The following is a 17,165-nucleotide window of genomic DNA, read 5'->3' on the forward strand; positions in this document are numbered from 1 at the left end:
TGAAAATATTCTGTGGACTTAAAGTTCAATTTTTTTTCATTATTAATATTTCAAAGTTTGAAATTATTATTATGTAAATTATTTATTATCTACACTAATAAAAGGCTGTGTGTGTGTGTATGTGTGTGTGTGTGTGTGTGTGTGTGTGTGTGTGTGTGTGTGTGTGTGTGTGTGTGTGTGTGTGTGTGTGTGTGTGTGTGTGTGTGTGTGTGTGTGTGTGTCAGTGTTGCTCCTCCATAACTCCGAAACTATAAAACCTTGCAGCCTGAAACTCTGCATGCATACTAAGAAAACTCAAAGGAAGTGCAAGAGTGAAAATTGTGTGTCTGGGTTAATTAAAACACCCCTTTTGAAGATAATTAACAGCCTTATTTAATTATATCCTTCATCTGGCAATCCTCAGCGGCCTTGCTCTCTGTGGTCTTAACGTGGTTCCTGGGTGACCTCGCTGGGGTCTGAAGCCGCCATGTTTTTTGGCCTGCTCACCCTTACCTTGACTTGGAAGAGGCCACAATGATTTCTTCATGACAGTTTATTTTTCACTTTCCTCACTCATAACGAATGCCTGTTCATCAGAGCTAAGAATCGTTGTGTACATCACTTTTGCAAGTACTATAACTTTTCAAATTAGGAGCTTAGAGCCATTTCATGCATTATATGAGACGATTTTCCACGATCCACTCTCACGGACTAATTTAAAGTATATCATCGAAATGTTATTTCACTTTTTAGGATCGGATATCGTCCGGACTATATAAGTGTTAAAATCTTTTGTGAAATCTGATAAATTAAAGAAATAACGAGTCTTATGACTAAGCCGATATACCTATTTACTTTAAGCAAGTCAGGCGATGTTCGCTCCTCCACACATATACAAGAAAATGTGACATTTCCAAAGCATTAAACTTATCTTTTTCCACTGTTTGGAGAATAATATTGAGTAAAGAAAAAATTTAGGAACTCACCAAAATTAACGAGCTTCATTGAGCTGTATTATTTAATGCATTCACTGCTTGACCTCGCACCTTGTCCCCAAGAGGGACTGCCTATCCATAGCATCTGCTAGATCTATGTCTATACTTTTGGAGGTTTTGTGTGGTGCTCCACAGGGAATCAAAACAAATCTGGTAAAAAACAGACGTTTCAAAAAAGAAGCGAAAACATTTGTGCGGACCTTGAACCGATGCACCACGTGACCCGTGCACAGACGAGCAGGCAAAATAGCGAATTTTTTGCAATGCATATTTCACGGGAGATTAAACTTTGCGATATTTCCAGGGTTCTTCTGCATGAAGCAGCAACTCTTTTATGGATAAAGTAATTTTTTCAACAAATTCATTTTGTTTCATTCACTGCTACGTGCGTGGTGAAAACAGGCTATAAAGTTAAAGGTATCCTTTATGGTATGCATCAACAGCCTTGCCAACTGTTCCTTATCGAACAATTAATTGCAGTGCTTGCATGAGTGCTTAAGCCACTTGCCGTCACCCTGAGCGAGTAGTTCATGCCCCGTCACCCTGAGTGAGTGGTTCGTGCCATGTCACCCTGACTGAGTGGTTCATGCCATGTCACCCTGAGTGAGTGGTTCGTGCCCCGTCACCGTGAGAGCATGGTTCGTGCCCCGTCACCCTGAGCGAGTGGTTCGTGCCCCGTCACCCTGAGCGAGTGGTTCGTGCCCCGTCACACTGAGCGAGTGGTTCGTGCCCCATCACCCTGAGCGAGTGGTTCGTGCTCCATCACCCTGAGTGAGTAGTTCGTGCCCCGTCACCGTGAGAGTGTGGTTCGTGCCCCGTCACCCTGACTGAGTGGTTCGTGCCCCGTCACCCTGAGCGAGTGGTTCGTGCCCCGTCACCCTGAGGGAGTGGTTCATGCTCCGTAACCTTGAGCGAGTGGTTCATGCCCCATAACCCTGAGCAAGTGGTTCGTGCCCCATCACCCTGAGCGAGTGGTTCGTGCCCCGTCACCCTGAGCGAGAGGTTGGTGCACCATCACCCTGAGCGAGTGGTTCATGCCATGTCACCCTGAGTGAGTGGTTCGTGCCCCATCACCGTGAGAGCGTGGTTCGTGCCCCGTCACCCTGAGCGAGTGGTTCGTGCCCCGTCACTCTGAGCGAGTGGTTCGTGCCCCGTCACTCTGAGCGAGTGGTTCGTGCCCCGTCACTCTGAGTGAGTGGTTCGTGCTCCATCACCCTGAGGGAGTGGTTCATGCTCCGTAACCCTGAGCGAGTGGTTCATGCCCCATAACCCTGAGCAAGTGGTTCATGCCCCATAACCCTGTGCGAGTGGTTCGTGCCCCATCACCCTGAGCGAGTGGTTCGTGCCCCGTCACCCTGAGCGAGAGGTTGGTGCACCATCACCCTGAGCGAGTGGCTCATGCCCCGTCAACCCGAGCGAGTGGTTCATGCCCCGTCAACCCGAGCGAGTGGTTCGTGCTCCGGCACCCTGGGTGAGTGGTTCGTGCCCCATCACGCTGAGGGAGTGGTTCGTGCCCCTTCACCCTGAGTGAGTGGTTCGAGCTCCATCACCCTGAGCGTGTGTTTCCTGCTCCGTCACCCTGGGTGAGTGGGTCGAGCCCCATCACCCTGAGCGTGTGGTTCGTGCCCCGTCATCCTGAGCGAGTGGTTCGAGCCCCGTGTGTGTGTGTGTGTGTGTGTGTGTGTGTGTGTGTGTGTGTGTGTGTGTGTGTGTGTGTGTGTGTGTGTGTGTGTGTGTGTGTGTGTGTGTGTGTGTGTGTGTTCACAAAGCATTAGATATTCTTTCTGCTAAGTCCCCTACCCCCATCGTTCTCTCTCGACATATCCGGACGGAGGTTACGTCTGGATGGTGTTTGTCTCTGGGTGGTGCTTGGATCCAGACATCTTGGCTCCGGACGCGTCCTGGTGGTATTTGTATTTGGATAGAATTTGTCTCTGGACGGAAATTTGTCTCTCAGCCGTGTTTATAGTATGACCGGTAGAAATTGGATTTCAAATATTATTTTGTTTCCATTATCACTCTTGTTCGATGCAGAATAATTTTGATGAGACAGTATGACTCATAATTAACATCCCACTGCATGTCTGCCTTCCTTTTCTCACCTCACACTGTCTTCCCTTCTCCCACCCCTGCTCACCCCCACCCCGCCTCCCTCCTCTCTCATTTCCCCTCCACTTCTTCACTCTCCCCATGCTGTCTCCCCCACCCCATCTCTCCCTCTTCCTCCCTCTTTTTCTCCCTTTGGTATTACCGTCAGCGAAGCGACGGGTGGTATTTGCTCGCGATATTGTTTTTAAGAAACAATATGGTGAGCAATTTGGTCTCGTGATTTGACCGCCTTATTGTTTTTAAGAAAAACCCTCAAAACTCTTTTTGTCTTCAATGGCTGAACAGATTGAGGCAAAACTACTAGTATGACCATCTCTCCATGAGGAACAAAAGGTTCACACACATGATGTGATCGGTCACATGGTTTGGCAGTCATTTTTTATTGAATAAAAACATGAATTAAATGTTTTCTCTGGAACCGCTTAATCAATCGACATGAAACTTCACAATTATGATCTCGTATTGATGAGGAACACGTTTTAAATTCCAACTTGATCGGACACATGGTCTCGCAGCCAAAATGATTTAATTTTTGATCTGGGTTCTTTAAAAAAAATCTCTTTGAATAAGGTTCACTGGGCTGTGCCTGGATGGGTTTGAGGGTAGAGAAGAAGCAGCTGAAATGTGAATCCTATCCAGGTTCCTCCTGATGACTTTATCTTTGCTTTTTGCTTGTTCTGGTTCCTTCTGATTACTCCAATGCAGGATTGTACCAATTTGGTTTTCCATTTGATTTGCGTTTAATTCATTTTCATCCCATTCTGAATTAAATTGAATCATAACAATAATAACCTTCATGGGTGTCCAAACAAAGCGGGGTTACATCAAAGCGGGACGTCTTGGTACCCGGTCATCAATGCCAGCAGTTATAAAGTGGCAGTTCTAATTATGTCTCTTATTAATTATGTAACACAACAGTACACAAATGCCACGCAAAATACACCACACAAAACTGCACAACCAACACACAAAACTACACAAACACCGCACAAAACAAGTCCTGGCGAGGGTCTGCAAGGGAAGGGAATGACCGCGGCACGAGGGGAAGGGAAGGGAGAGGTGGTGCGAGGGGAAGGGAAGTGGGAGGTGGCGCGAGGGGAAGGGACGGGAAGGCAGCATGAGGGGAAGGGAAGGGAAAGCGGTACGAGGGGAAGGGAAGGGAAAGCGGCATGAGGGGAAGGGAAGGCGGTGCGAGGGGAAGGGAAGGCGGCGTGAGGGAATGGAAGGGAAGGCGGCACGAGGGGCATGGAAGGGAAGGCTGTGCGAGGGGAAGGGGAAGGCTGTGCGAGGGGAAGGGAAGGGAAGGTGGCATGAGGGGAAGGGAAGGGAAGTGGCATGAGAGGAAGGGAAGGGGAGGCGGGGTGAGGGGAAGGGAAGGTGGCGTGAGGGGAAGGGAAGGGAAGGCGGCGTGAGGGGAAGGGAAGGGAAGGTGGCGTGAAGGGAAGGGATGGCAGCATGAGGGGAAGGGAAAAGAGTGGCGATAAAACACACCCAAACAGCAACATTTCTTTTTAACTGCTGGGTTCTATATAAAACCAAGCCAGAGCATTGAAAAACCGATACTATCTTCCTGGCAAATTCAAAACTAAACCGTCAGTCCTTAACAGTCACCTTAACAGAGGGGGAGGATGGAGGAGCATGGGAAGAGAGAGAGGTGAGAGAGGGGTGGAGGGGAAGAGAGGGAGAGAGATAGTGGTGGGGTGGGAGAGTGATGGGTGGGAGGAGTGGGTCCGACAGATGTGATGTCCAATTTAACAGCACACACATTGATGAATCACCCTGCCTGTGAAACACTAGGATGACAGTTTATAGCTGGGTCAGGATTCAAACCCAGGCTTGACAGCTTAGAGTGAGTGTGTGTCCCTCTCGGCTATTTTGCCATGATGTTAACAAAACATTTCATTTTTTATATGCCGGATATATATATATATATATATATATATATATATATATATATATATATATATATATATATATATATATATATATATATATATATATATATATATATATATATATACATATATCGGGGCATATTATGTGATACCGGTCGTTCGTTCGTCCGTCTGCCTGTCCGTCCGTCCGTCCGTCCATTCCTGTCCGCACTCTCACTCCCAAAGTTTTCAACTTTCACATTTCATATTTGGTACATAGGTACAGACTGTGGAGACGGTGTGTCGTGACATAAGTTCGTCATCTAAAGTGGTTGCCATGGCAACCAGGATGCTGTTTTCCATGTCGTAGCACAATTCTGTTTATACCTTCTTGGTCGGGCGTATGTTGTGCTCACTTGAGCTCTTGTTTTTTTATTTGTATTTATCTATGCTGAAGTGACGGGTCATATAATAAAAGAATACCATGCAAAAAGGGGAAATTGCACATTTTCAGTGAGCTAGCCATCACCCAATGCACTGCAGAAAAACGCGGGGCCAACGCATACGAGTGACCCCTGAACATTGCTCAAGTCAATCGACATACGGTATTCAGAAACATTGCGAATATTGGAGAGCACTTGCCTAGTGGCTTAAGCACTCCAATGAAATGGCTGATAAGGAACGGCTCGATTGGAAAGCGATGGCAATCTCCAACCCATCATAATAAACACACACTTCCCGGAGACACCCAAAATATCAAATATGTCCGAATTTGACAAATAACTACTTCTTTAGCAGTTGGAAATACTGCTAAGTTCAATTCTGGAGCTTAAATTTTATAGTTAGGGTGGTATTTTAGTGTGGTTATGAAGTGTAATCCCATAGGATTTGTGTGCTAAAATAGATTTTTCTACATTTTCTATTTGATTTGGAGTCTCGATGTTGAAGAATGATGGGGTTCAAATTTTCTTGTCCCAATATCTCATTCTGGAGCCCCCCTGTCTTCTGTGAGCCCCCCCCATCCAGGACTGAACTCATTTCTATCTCCACTGATTATGAATCAATTTTTGGAATGTTTGTTTAATTTGAGGAACTTTTGGAACATGCTAATGCTGTTTGTTTTTTTTCCTATTTCAGGTGAGACATTCTAATCATCATGTCAAGCAGTGTGTGCATCATCTGCAATGAGGGTGCTATCCCAAGCAAGAGACTGGTGAATAACCTAAATATGATTGAAGATCTAATTGTTTGCTGGAATGAACGATTATCTTTGGGTCAGATTGATATGAAACAACTTGGTGACCGCTTAGACAGCTTGAGTGAAGTGGAGTGCAAATCTGTGTGTTATCATACTGAATGTCGGAAATCCATCGTCAACACGAGCATGATTGAAAGGCTCAGAGGTAAACAAACCTGGCCTGATTCCTCTGCATGTTCCTCTAAAAGGCCTAGGTGACCTTCCAGTGCAACTGATTCTTCCCGCCCTAAAAGGACAAAAACCACACCAAAGGCACAGGTGTATTTGTTCTCATCCAGCATGTTTTGTCCTAATGATGCTTCAGAACTTCTTCACGTTTTTTCGAACAACATGGGTGAAAACTTCCTGGAGATAAAACGCACGACTCAAGATGATCATGTAAGAACTTGTGTATCTGAGTTAGAGAGCGTCGGGGATGCTTTTGCTCTTTTGCTCACCTTCACTCCATTACATTACAGTAATGCCAAGCTCATTCACTCTGTACGTGATGAACAGCTGCTACTCTCCATTCAAAACACCCTCTCTGATGATTGATGCATACTTGTCAATTTTGAAGAGGTAAATTCTGCTTTTGTGGTCAGTCCAGAGAAAAGAACCAACATTGCGCATGACCTGGATCTTTATAGCTGTTCATTCCAGATTCAGCAGACAGTGGGCAACACAAACTGGATTCTCTGGGCAGGGGTTTTGCATGTTGCCTTTGCTGCCTTGCATGCTCTTGGCAAAACGATTGATGGAAGTGGTATTGACACATGTGCTATTGAAAGTGAAACATACACCTCTGCAGCCCTTTGCAGGCTCTACGGTAGCAAGGTGTACAAGCGAGGCATTGAACACCACATTGACTTGCTTGGCGATTATAATGATGAGGTTTGATGCCATTTCCTCTGCATTGCATCAAGGATATCTCCGTGGTCAGTGCGCCACTCTTTGGAAGGCTCTACATGAACGCAGTCCAGACATGGTTGACATCGATGAAAACATCCAATCCAGGTACTCCACAAATCTGAAGCCATGTGAAGGAGACGAGAGGAGAGCTCGCTCAGTTTCTCATGCACTATCTTGAACAGGTAGAAAACCTTCTAAATCTCATCAGTGCCTGTCGCTCAGGAGACTGGGAATGTTACTTGGCAGCACTAGAGAACCTCATCAAGTATTTCTTTGCACACGATCTTCTGAACTATGCTCGCCTGGTGCCAGTACATCTCGCTCAAATTAATGCTCTGGAAAAGGATGATCCTGTTACTTGGGAAGCACTGAAGATTGGAGACTTTGTCGAGGTGAAATCAGAAGTTCCATTTACCCATCTGTTCACTGATCAGACCCTTAAGCAGGAGATAAAGGGGTTGAAGCGTCTTGGCAGGATGGTTGGACTCAGTCAAGATGAAGTTGCTTTGGACCGACTCATTACCACCACCCCCCATCTCACCCGAATAGTGAAACAGCACCTCAACAGCTTCCCTCAAGTCTCCGAGTCTTCTTCCTGACTTCCCGAGTGAACAACACCAGTATTCTGGAGACGTTGCTGTGAGGACAAGAGAAAATGCTCTGAAGCTGCGGCGTCACTCCATTGAAACACATTGTGAAGGCAATCCATTCATATTGAAGTCTCCATTGAAAAGCCTGGTTTCATCAGCTCTCGTACCATAAGATACAAAGCACGATATTCTACACTTTGCTGAGAATGGTCAGGAGCGGTTTGAGCAGTTCATTCATGACAGATTGCTGCCAACATCAACGGGTTCAGTTTGGGACAAAATGAAGACTCACATTGAAGACCTTCTTGAACTGCATGGAGAAAACAAAATTCTGTGTGGTTGAAAAGGTTATCAAACTGTGTGAAGAGCGCGAACTGTTCAGCAGATTTCTCATCATCCAAGGAAGCCACCCTGAGCTAATACCAAAACTAGAGGAGACAATAGGAGAGTATGAGATGTCAGTAGTGCCGCGTTCCCTTTGCGCTGTTGATGGCACTCTTTATATCCCAACGGACAAAGCCAGTCTGATGCACGCTGTTGAAGAAGCCAAGGCTCAACTGTGTCAATCTGCCCTTGCTCTTGAAAGAGCATCTGAGGGTTCTCCACCCCGTGTTATTATTGTTGACAATGGCTGTGCTGCAGAGCAAGAAGAAAACACCGATCATGCACAAGCTTTCTGATCTTTAACAGGAATTCATCAAGTGCATCAAGATGATGGTTGGCTACGATAAGGGCAGAGTGGTATTTGACCGTTACCTGGAACAGTTTTTGAAGAACAAGGTACAGCAGAAGAGAGCAACATCATCCACTGGATTTGAAATTCTCACAGAAATGAAGCTCACCATGTCTCTCAAAGAGATCTTCCTCAAAGACCAAAAGTAGACTGACAACCATGTTTGCCCAGGGTTTGCTTGAAAACTTTGCCCAAACCAGTGCCTTCAAGCTGGTTGTTGTGGACAGCAACAAGATAAAGGGCTTTGACTTTGAAGAAGAACATTCACATGAAGAGGCCGATACATTTATTCCTCACCGAGTCCTGTCATCTGTAGCCGAGAACGCTTGGTGGGAGATATGTGTTTGGTCACCAGACACTGACATTCCTCACGCTTCTTCTTGACCTTGTCTCTCACGGTTGTTGGAGCTCTGATTCGCCTCAAGTTCTTGACCGGTATGGGGACAAATATCGAGAAATTGATGTGGTAGAGCGAATGCAAGTAATTGGACGTCACAAATGCCAAGGAGTCGGATTCCACAATTTCACCGGTGCTGACTGAGGTAGGAAATTTGTGAGTATTTCCAAGAAGAACTGGGTTGGTGCCCACATGAAGCTTGAAGATGACCCAGCAATCAACTGCTTCATGGTGCTTGGTGACGGTCCTATTCCGAGTGTCCTGGTCAATGGCGAATTGCCACCATAGGTCAAGAAGGGCTTGGAGCAGTTAATCTGCCATGTGTACTGATTGGCAGGACCCACAAGCATACCAACTCTAAGATGGGAAATGTTTCATTCCAAGAACTTGTAGTGATAGATGTTACCTCCTATTCATGCTGCCTTACTATCACATATCACACATGCAAATTACATTGCCATGCGTGATGTCATACAGGACCAAATGTCTGGCTCTGGATGTGCGTTTAATAGGGGGACTTGAGGGAAGGTGGGGGGGTGTGGGGAATGGTCCCCTTATGCTGGCATTAGTACTGGAATGAACGATGTTGGGTACGTCAAAGCATCACGTTCAGAAGGGTCAAACTAAACAATGCCCAGGCACCACCCAGTCATCCATGGAGGGGTTTTTGGGAGGAGGTAAGCATGATGGAAGCGGAAGGGAAGGAAGGGAGTTTTCCTTCAATCGTCAAGAAAGCTGCGCCGGTGTTCATCCCTTTATTTAATTTCCACACCTATGATAAGCCCTACAATCTCTTCAGATGCTATGGATTGCGGCAATGATACAAGGAGTAGTTCTGACTGCTGAACAAAACAAATATAAAAACCTTTCATTTCTCCAAGTCGCACATACTTTGACACCTGTTCTTCTCCTTGACCTTGTGGTGAAGAGTTGTATGGTGGTGAAGGGGGTTTGGGAGTACAGTGTGACGGGAGGGGGAGGGGAAGGCAGCGTGAGGGGAGGGGAAGGCAGAATGAGGGGAGGGGAAGGCAGCATGAGGGGAGGGGAGGGGAAGGCAGTGTGAGGGGATGGGAGGGTTAGGGAAGTCAGCATGAGGGGAGGGGAAGGGAAGGCAGTGTAAGGGTAAGGTAGGCAACTACCAGGACGTTACCGGGGTGATAAAACACGGCCAAAAAGCAACGTTTTCTTTTTGACCACTGTGTTGTGTATAAAACCAGGTGGGAGTATTTAAAACCCATGCTGTCTACTTGGCAAATGCGCACCTGCATGCACGGATGCCCCTCCCTATACCCTCGCTCCAACCTCCTTGCGGTCCATGCTAACCATGTACGTGCACCTGCAATAAACTCATCCTTTCTCTCGCACTCATGCACGGATGTCTCCACACCTGCACTGCGCAGTGGCACATCCCGCGTAGCCTTGTAGCCGCAGCACGTCTACTCCTCACGTGGCTTCAGTGCGGCAGTATGTCCGCTCCGCACGTGCAGAAGCGCATGTTTCGTGAGACGGCCGCATAAGCACCTCCACAGTGCCACACACCCCGTTGCGAGTTCGAGTTCGAGTTCAGATCGTGTACCGTGAAATCCGCGCACCGCACACATGTAACCAAGCATGCAGGCACGAACAAAGCCCACGGAGTGTCATTTGTACCCATTTGTACCACGTCTGTGTGCGCTCTCTACTTACCTCTTAATTTTCAGCAACAGCCGTCGATTAATATATTGCAGCAACTCTTGGTATACACGATACAGGAAACCCTCCGATATCGTGGGTTTTTACTGTTGCGGGTTTCTCCCAATCGCGGGCAACCAATTGTTTTCCAACGCCATCATTTTGACCAATCGTGGTTTTTGATCTGAGATGAGTTATTGTTTGCGTCCCGTGCCTGTACGATTACCTCCCATTACGAGCTTTGTGTTGTTTTTTTTTCCCGAGCACCATTTTTTAATGAGCCACAATGTTAGTTGCGATGGACAAAGCTAGTTGTACCAAAAGGCCGAGAAAGATTATGACATTGGGAAAAAAGATCGAGTTGTTACATCGTTTGGTTCAAGGAGAAAATGCGGCAACTGTACGGTCTGCCATTGCATTGTCAATGACTGTCTGTCGGTACAATCTTCTCCATTGTACTCTTCTTCATTTGCAAACTTTCATTATCCTTCAAACCTAATTCCCAAACGTTCATTTTCCAACTCCGTATTCGAACTTTATTACCAAAACACAATTGATTTCTAAAACCCGGGTTGAACCCCCCGTTCTCAACAACATTCTCATGCGGAGCTCATGAAACAAATTGAGGCAAAGGGATTTATTAAGGAACAGGTTTTTAACACTAACGAGACGTGACTATTCTGGAAGACGATTTCACCGAGTACCTTGGTCTCCGAGCAGGAAAGATTTCCGTCCCATCCCCATGCATGAACGATTACCTTCACTTACGAGCTTTGTGGTGTTTATAATGCAACATATTGTTGTTGTTTTTTTAAAATTTGTTTAGTGAAATTCCCCCAAAACAACGGTGAAAGCTACTCAACGTTTTTGGGATGTGTGTGTGTGTGTGTGTGTGTGTGTGTGTGTGTGTGTGTGTGTGTGTGTGTGTGTGTGTGTGTGTGTGTGTGTGTGTGTGTGTGTGTGTGTGTGTGTGTGTGTGTGTGTGTGTGTGTGTGTGTGTGTGTGTGTGTGTGTGTGTGTGTGTGTGTTGTTCATGAAGCATAACATTTTCTCTTTGCTCACTCCTCTCCCCCCCCCTCACATTCTCTCTCTCTCTCCCTCTCTCTCTCTCTCCCTCTCTCCTCTCTCCCTCTCTCCCTCTCTCTCCCTCTCTCCCTCTCTCCCTCTCTCCCTCTCTCCCTCTCTCCCTCTCTCCCTCTCTTCCTCTCTTCCTCTCTTCCTCTCTTCCTCTCTTCCTCTCTTCCTCTCTTCCTCTCTTCCTCTCTTCCTCTCTTTTTCTCTCTCCACGCATGTGCAAATGCAAGGGGCTGTTATCAATGCTTTATCGATTACTTGAAAATTGAATTGGTTTCTTCTCTTCTTTTTTCCACTCTTGTATATAATCCTTTGCTTTGTTGTATTGAATTTTTACCCTTTATACTTTTTTGTAATAAAAGTCACAAAAAGTCTCAGTCTCTCAGTCTCTCAGTCTCTCAGTCTCTCAGTCTCTCAGTCTCTCAGTCTCTCAGTCTCTCAGTCTCTCAGTCTCTCTCTCAGTCTCTGTCTCTCTCACTCTCTTGGTGAGTCGAGTGGAGTGTCATGGCAGCTGTGTGGTCTTGGTGAGCTGTGATCTGCCCTGTTTTTGCGCCTTTCTATCCCCTTTCACATCGTTTTTCACCTCCCTTCCTTTGTTTCCTTCTACGCATCGTTATTTGTGCTTCCACCCTCCCTTCTTCCCTCCCCTCTTCGTTAGACCTTGCGTTCCGGCCTTCCCTTACGCCGTCGTCACCCCACCCCACCCCACCCCGCCCATCTGTCCTTGTTATTTCACGACTTGCCCTTCGGTTCATCTCTTCCCCTTCCCTCCCCATCCCCCTGTGTTCTCCTCGCATACCTTTTCCCCGAGATAGAGAGAGACAGAGAACCCACAGCTTCTTGTGGATAGTTTTTAGTTGGCGGCCCATTTCGGGCCTTCAACTGATTGTTTTTTTCCTCACTGTCGCTGTGTTTATTTCCTTTGGAAACCTGTCTCGGCTCGTATTTAATTACTGCACGAGAGCAATCGCCCCTCCTCCCCCTCCTAAATATGACTTCTTATTCCCGTTATTCGGCATTTGAAGCATTAACAAGAAAACATGGCGTCGTCGTCTGTGTCGCACCCAACGATGTCAGCGTCGAGGATCTCGTTATCGCTATGGGAAACATAGTTGGTACTGACAAAGTTCGTGCCGCCTCACGAATGAACAAACGTGTGGTAATCTTCGTGTCTGAGACAGAACTGGTTCACGAAATCGTATCGACCGGACTATCAACAGATGACGGACATTTCGTGCTCGTCTCCCCTCTGGACACTCCGGCCGTGAAGGTCATTATCTCGAACGCCCCCCTCCCCCTTTCCTGAAAAATCAGACACTGATCTCCGAACTATCTCATTATGGTCCTGTGGTTTCTCAGATCACCATGTTACCCTTACGTAGCCAGGACGATCGGATGAAGCATGTGATGTCACAGACAGGACAGCATGTGATTCTGTCCTGTCTGTGTCTGTTTGTGGTGAGGATGTTGAGGTCGTGGAGAGATTCACTTACCTTGGCAGTGATATTCATGTCTCTGCTGGCTGCGAGTCAGAGGTCAATAGACGTCTGGGTCGGGCCTGGGGAGTCATGGATTCACTGGATCATGGGGTGTGGCGCTGCCGGTACCTGTGCGGGAGGACGAAAGTCCGAGTCTTCAGGTCCTTGGTACTTCCAGTCTTGCTCTATGGGTGCGAGACTTGGACTCTGACCAAGGATCTGAGACGGAGACTGAATTCCTTTGGTACCAGGTCTCTTCGGAGAATCCTTGGCTATCGCTGGTTGGATTTTGTGTCCAACGAGCGGTTGCTGAGAGAGACTCGGATGAGATTTGTTACCTGCATAGTCCGTGAGCATCAGTTGCGGCTGTATGGACATGTGGCTCGTTTTCCTGACTCTGATCCTGCTCACCAGTTTCTCTCAGCGACGGAGTCTCATGAGTGGAGGAGGCCAGTGGGTCGACCACGTGCCTCATGGTTGCAACAGGTTGACCATCATCTCAAGGAGATGGGGATGGGCCTGGCATCTGCCTGGGGGATGGCCAGACGGAGGCCCCTGGAGTACCGGCGGAAAGTGGACGCAGCGACGTGCTGTTCTGGCACATGCTCCCATACCTGACCTGACCTGATGTCTTTTCGGAGACAAGCTTATGTGGTGCTTCCTCCCTCTAACGCTGAAAGAACCTTGAACATCGTTTTAAAACTCAAAATTGATAATCATGATTACCAAGTCTACGTAACCACTGACACCCTAAAATGTTTCGAATGTGGTAATTTCGGACACTTGAAACGATCTTGCCCAAAGTCAACCTCGTCGAACGATGAAACAAACCTCGTCAGCAAGAATACGTGTTCTTCTTCTTCTTCCTCGATTGTGAAGGAAGCAAATCCCGTGTCTGGTAACAACCCCCAGTCCCCTCAGTCCGATCGTCTAAACAGCAAAATGAATGTTTGGGATGGTTTCACCATCGTTTCATCAAGAAAGAGAAAGACTTTATTTAATGGTCGTTTAACCCAGAAGAAAGGAGCATTTGCAAACGAGGAATCTGTCGGTAATGTTCCTGCAGTTGTGACTGATGCCACTCTACAAGGCCTATCCGGAATGGACCGGGAATGGACCCGGACCCCGGTACCTACGACCAACAAGTTCAGCCTACTTGCCGGTGAAGACAGAGACGTCTCCCTTACAGAGACCACTTTACCTGTTATTGCAGTGAAGAAAACTGTTTCACTTGTTAAAAACTCCCCTATTGGAAAGTCCATTGACGGTGATACACAGACCACTAGTGATGATCCTGCTGTCACTTTGGTAAATGTTAACCCTGAATCCTTGTCAGCAGGAAATAGTGAAACAAATGTTAACCCTAAATCCTTGTCAGCGGGAAATAGTGAAACAAATGTTAACCCTGTTACTGCTCCCATCTCATCACGTGGTGAAGCTGGAAACGCAGGAAATGTTAAAATGGATGTTTTACGAGAGACCCCCAAAGTACTGTTTCCTTCCACGCCGTTGGAGGTCGATAACACCGTGATGGTCGAGGGAAGCGATATCGCTACATCCACTGATGGTGTTTCTGTTTCATCAACTCCCCCGATTATTTCCATTACTTCACCAGGAGATGTTCCCACAATGGAAGAGCACATAGACCTGGTAACCAGTACAGATCCGTGTATCAATACTGACGACAGTATCGATATGCAGGACAGTACAAGCTTGTGTGACTCGGAAACTAAAACCGACTCTGACGAATCTGACCTGGAGGAAGCAAACAGGAACAGTCAGATGGAAATGGTGGAGAAGCTCACCGGTCAAAGTCCTTCCCCCCCCCCCCCTGAACAAATAAGACTCTTCTTACAAAATACATATAGGAAACGCAATATAAACCTGACGGAATACTTTCCAGATCTACCGTCCTTCCTTGAGTGTGCTCAGGCTATCGTACGTAAGCCTGACTTATTCGGTTTCCACCAGACACAGTCACTGCTTAAAAAAAACTGATTGCCGAGGCGAAAAGGGATCCTAATCAATTATCCCGCTTCTGATCTTATTCTTAGAAACTATTATTTTCCTCATGGCCAGTTTCAAGATTGGAACAATAAATGTTAATGGTGGTGGGAGTCCGCTCCACAAGATCCAAATTAAACAGTTGGTAGAGGTCAACGGTCTCAACATTGCTTTGTTACAAGAGACCCATGCTGTCCGATCTGTTCAGGCTCAGTGGTAACTATTTATGGACAAGGAATGTTTCTTCAGTAATAACTCCTCGTCGAAGGCAGGCATCATGTTTGTCTTAGGGAAACATTTCCATCCGTCCTGCCTTAAATTTATGAGTATTATTGATGGACACCTTGCCTCCGTGACCTTCTCTATCAACCAGATCAAGTTCATAATTCTCAATGTGTACGCTCAAAGCAAAAATGACGAGTGGATCTCCCTTTTTGCCGAACTGAGAAAATTCCTGCAAACACTGGATTTGCAGACTTGTCTAATTATTGGTGGCGATTTTAACTGTACTGTTAATGCTTCATTTGACCGGAATGGGCCGGAACCCCAACCATGTACCGCAAAACTTTTTGCAAACATCATTGCGAAATATAATCTTCATGATATTTGGCGCGTGCAGCACCCTTCTGATCGGTCTTATACGTGGTGTCATTGTTTAAACAACCACATCTCACTTGCGAGGCTTGATCGCATCTATGTAAATTCTCATTTATTACATGGAGTTTATAAATCCGATATCGTGCCTTCTGGTTTCTCTGACCATTCCCTAGCTCGAGTTTTTATTCAACTCTCTAAACCATGTCCAGGGAGCTCTCATTGGAAATTCAATAACAGTTTACTAGAAAACCTCAACTTCATTCAGGCCTTTGAATCCTTCTGGACCGCTCTCTAGAACAGAAGCTAAGCTGTTCCGTTAACCCGTTGATATGGTGGGATTTAGTAAAAACCCAAATTAAAGGGTTCTGTCAACAGTATCGTTTTTTCTCAACAAGGGCTTACCATGAAGTTAAGAAAATATTACAGTTAGAGATTTTACAACTCCGACGGGTCATCGGACAAAATAATAGTAACATACAAAAAACCTAAACTGAGAAACAGTCCTTATTAAAGGAAATAACTGAGAGGAATGCACGTGGTGCCTGAGTTCGGATGAGGGTGCCACACCTGAATGAGGCAAACGTACCAACCAAGTACTTCTTTTCCTTAGAGAAACGTCTTCCCAGTAAACAGCTTTCTCAGCTGCGATTACCAGATTCATCCATTACCTTTACACAATCAGAAATCAAACTTTTCGTGAAGGAGTACTTTTCGAAAATATATTCAATGGAACAAATAAATCCAGTCAGTGTCGCCTCTATTTCCATAGGCCTGCCAGTGTTGTGTGAAGATGGGCGTTCCCAACTGGAAAGACCCATCACCTTGGATGAACTTGGCACTGCCCTGCACGGCCTTGCCATTGGGAAAGCACCTGGATTGGATGGACTTACAACCGAATTTTACAAGAAGTTTTGGCACTTATTGGGTCCAGAATTCATTAAGACCTTGAACGCAAGCTGCCATCTTGGAGAGCTACCTCGGAGTTGCTGACGAGCTCTTCTTACCCTCATCCCAAAAAAGGGAGACATGTTGAGTATTGAAAATTGGCGTCCTATCTCCCTGTTATGTAAGAACTATAAGATATTTTCAAAAGCCCTGGCATCGCGACTTACTCCTTATTTATCCTCGCTGTTGAAAGAAGACCAATGTAACTGTGTCGCAAAACGTTCCATTTATGACAACATCTCCCTTGTGAGAGACATCCTTGAACTGTGCAAGGAAAACCCTAAAGATTTAGGACTTCTTCTCCTTAATTAGGAGAAAGCCTTTGACCGCGTTGACCATTGGTGCCTTTTTGAAGTACTTGAGCGGTTTGGACTTGGTTCAACCTTCATCTCTTATATTAAAATACTATACAATAATATTTATAGTGTGCTTAAGATAAACAATGAACTTGTTGCACCTTTGTCTATTAACAGGGGAATTAGACAAGGTTGCCCTCTTTCTGGGTTGCTTTATGCTCTCTCCATCGAACCCCTACTGGTTTCTTTGCGCTGTAGACTAACAGGGGTTAGTTTG

This window comes from Eptatretus burgeri, chromosome 1 (genome assembly GCF_056783735.1).
Source record: "Eptatretus burgeri isolate ZD-2024b chromosome 1, Ebu_testis_v1, whole genome shotgun sequence".
NCBI classification, from domain to species: Eukaryota; Metazoa; Chordata; class Myxini; order Myxiniformes; family Myxinidae; genus Eptatretus; species Eptatretus burgeri.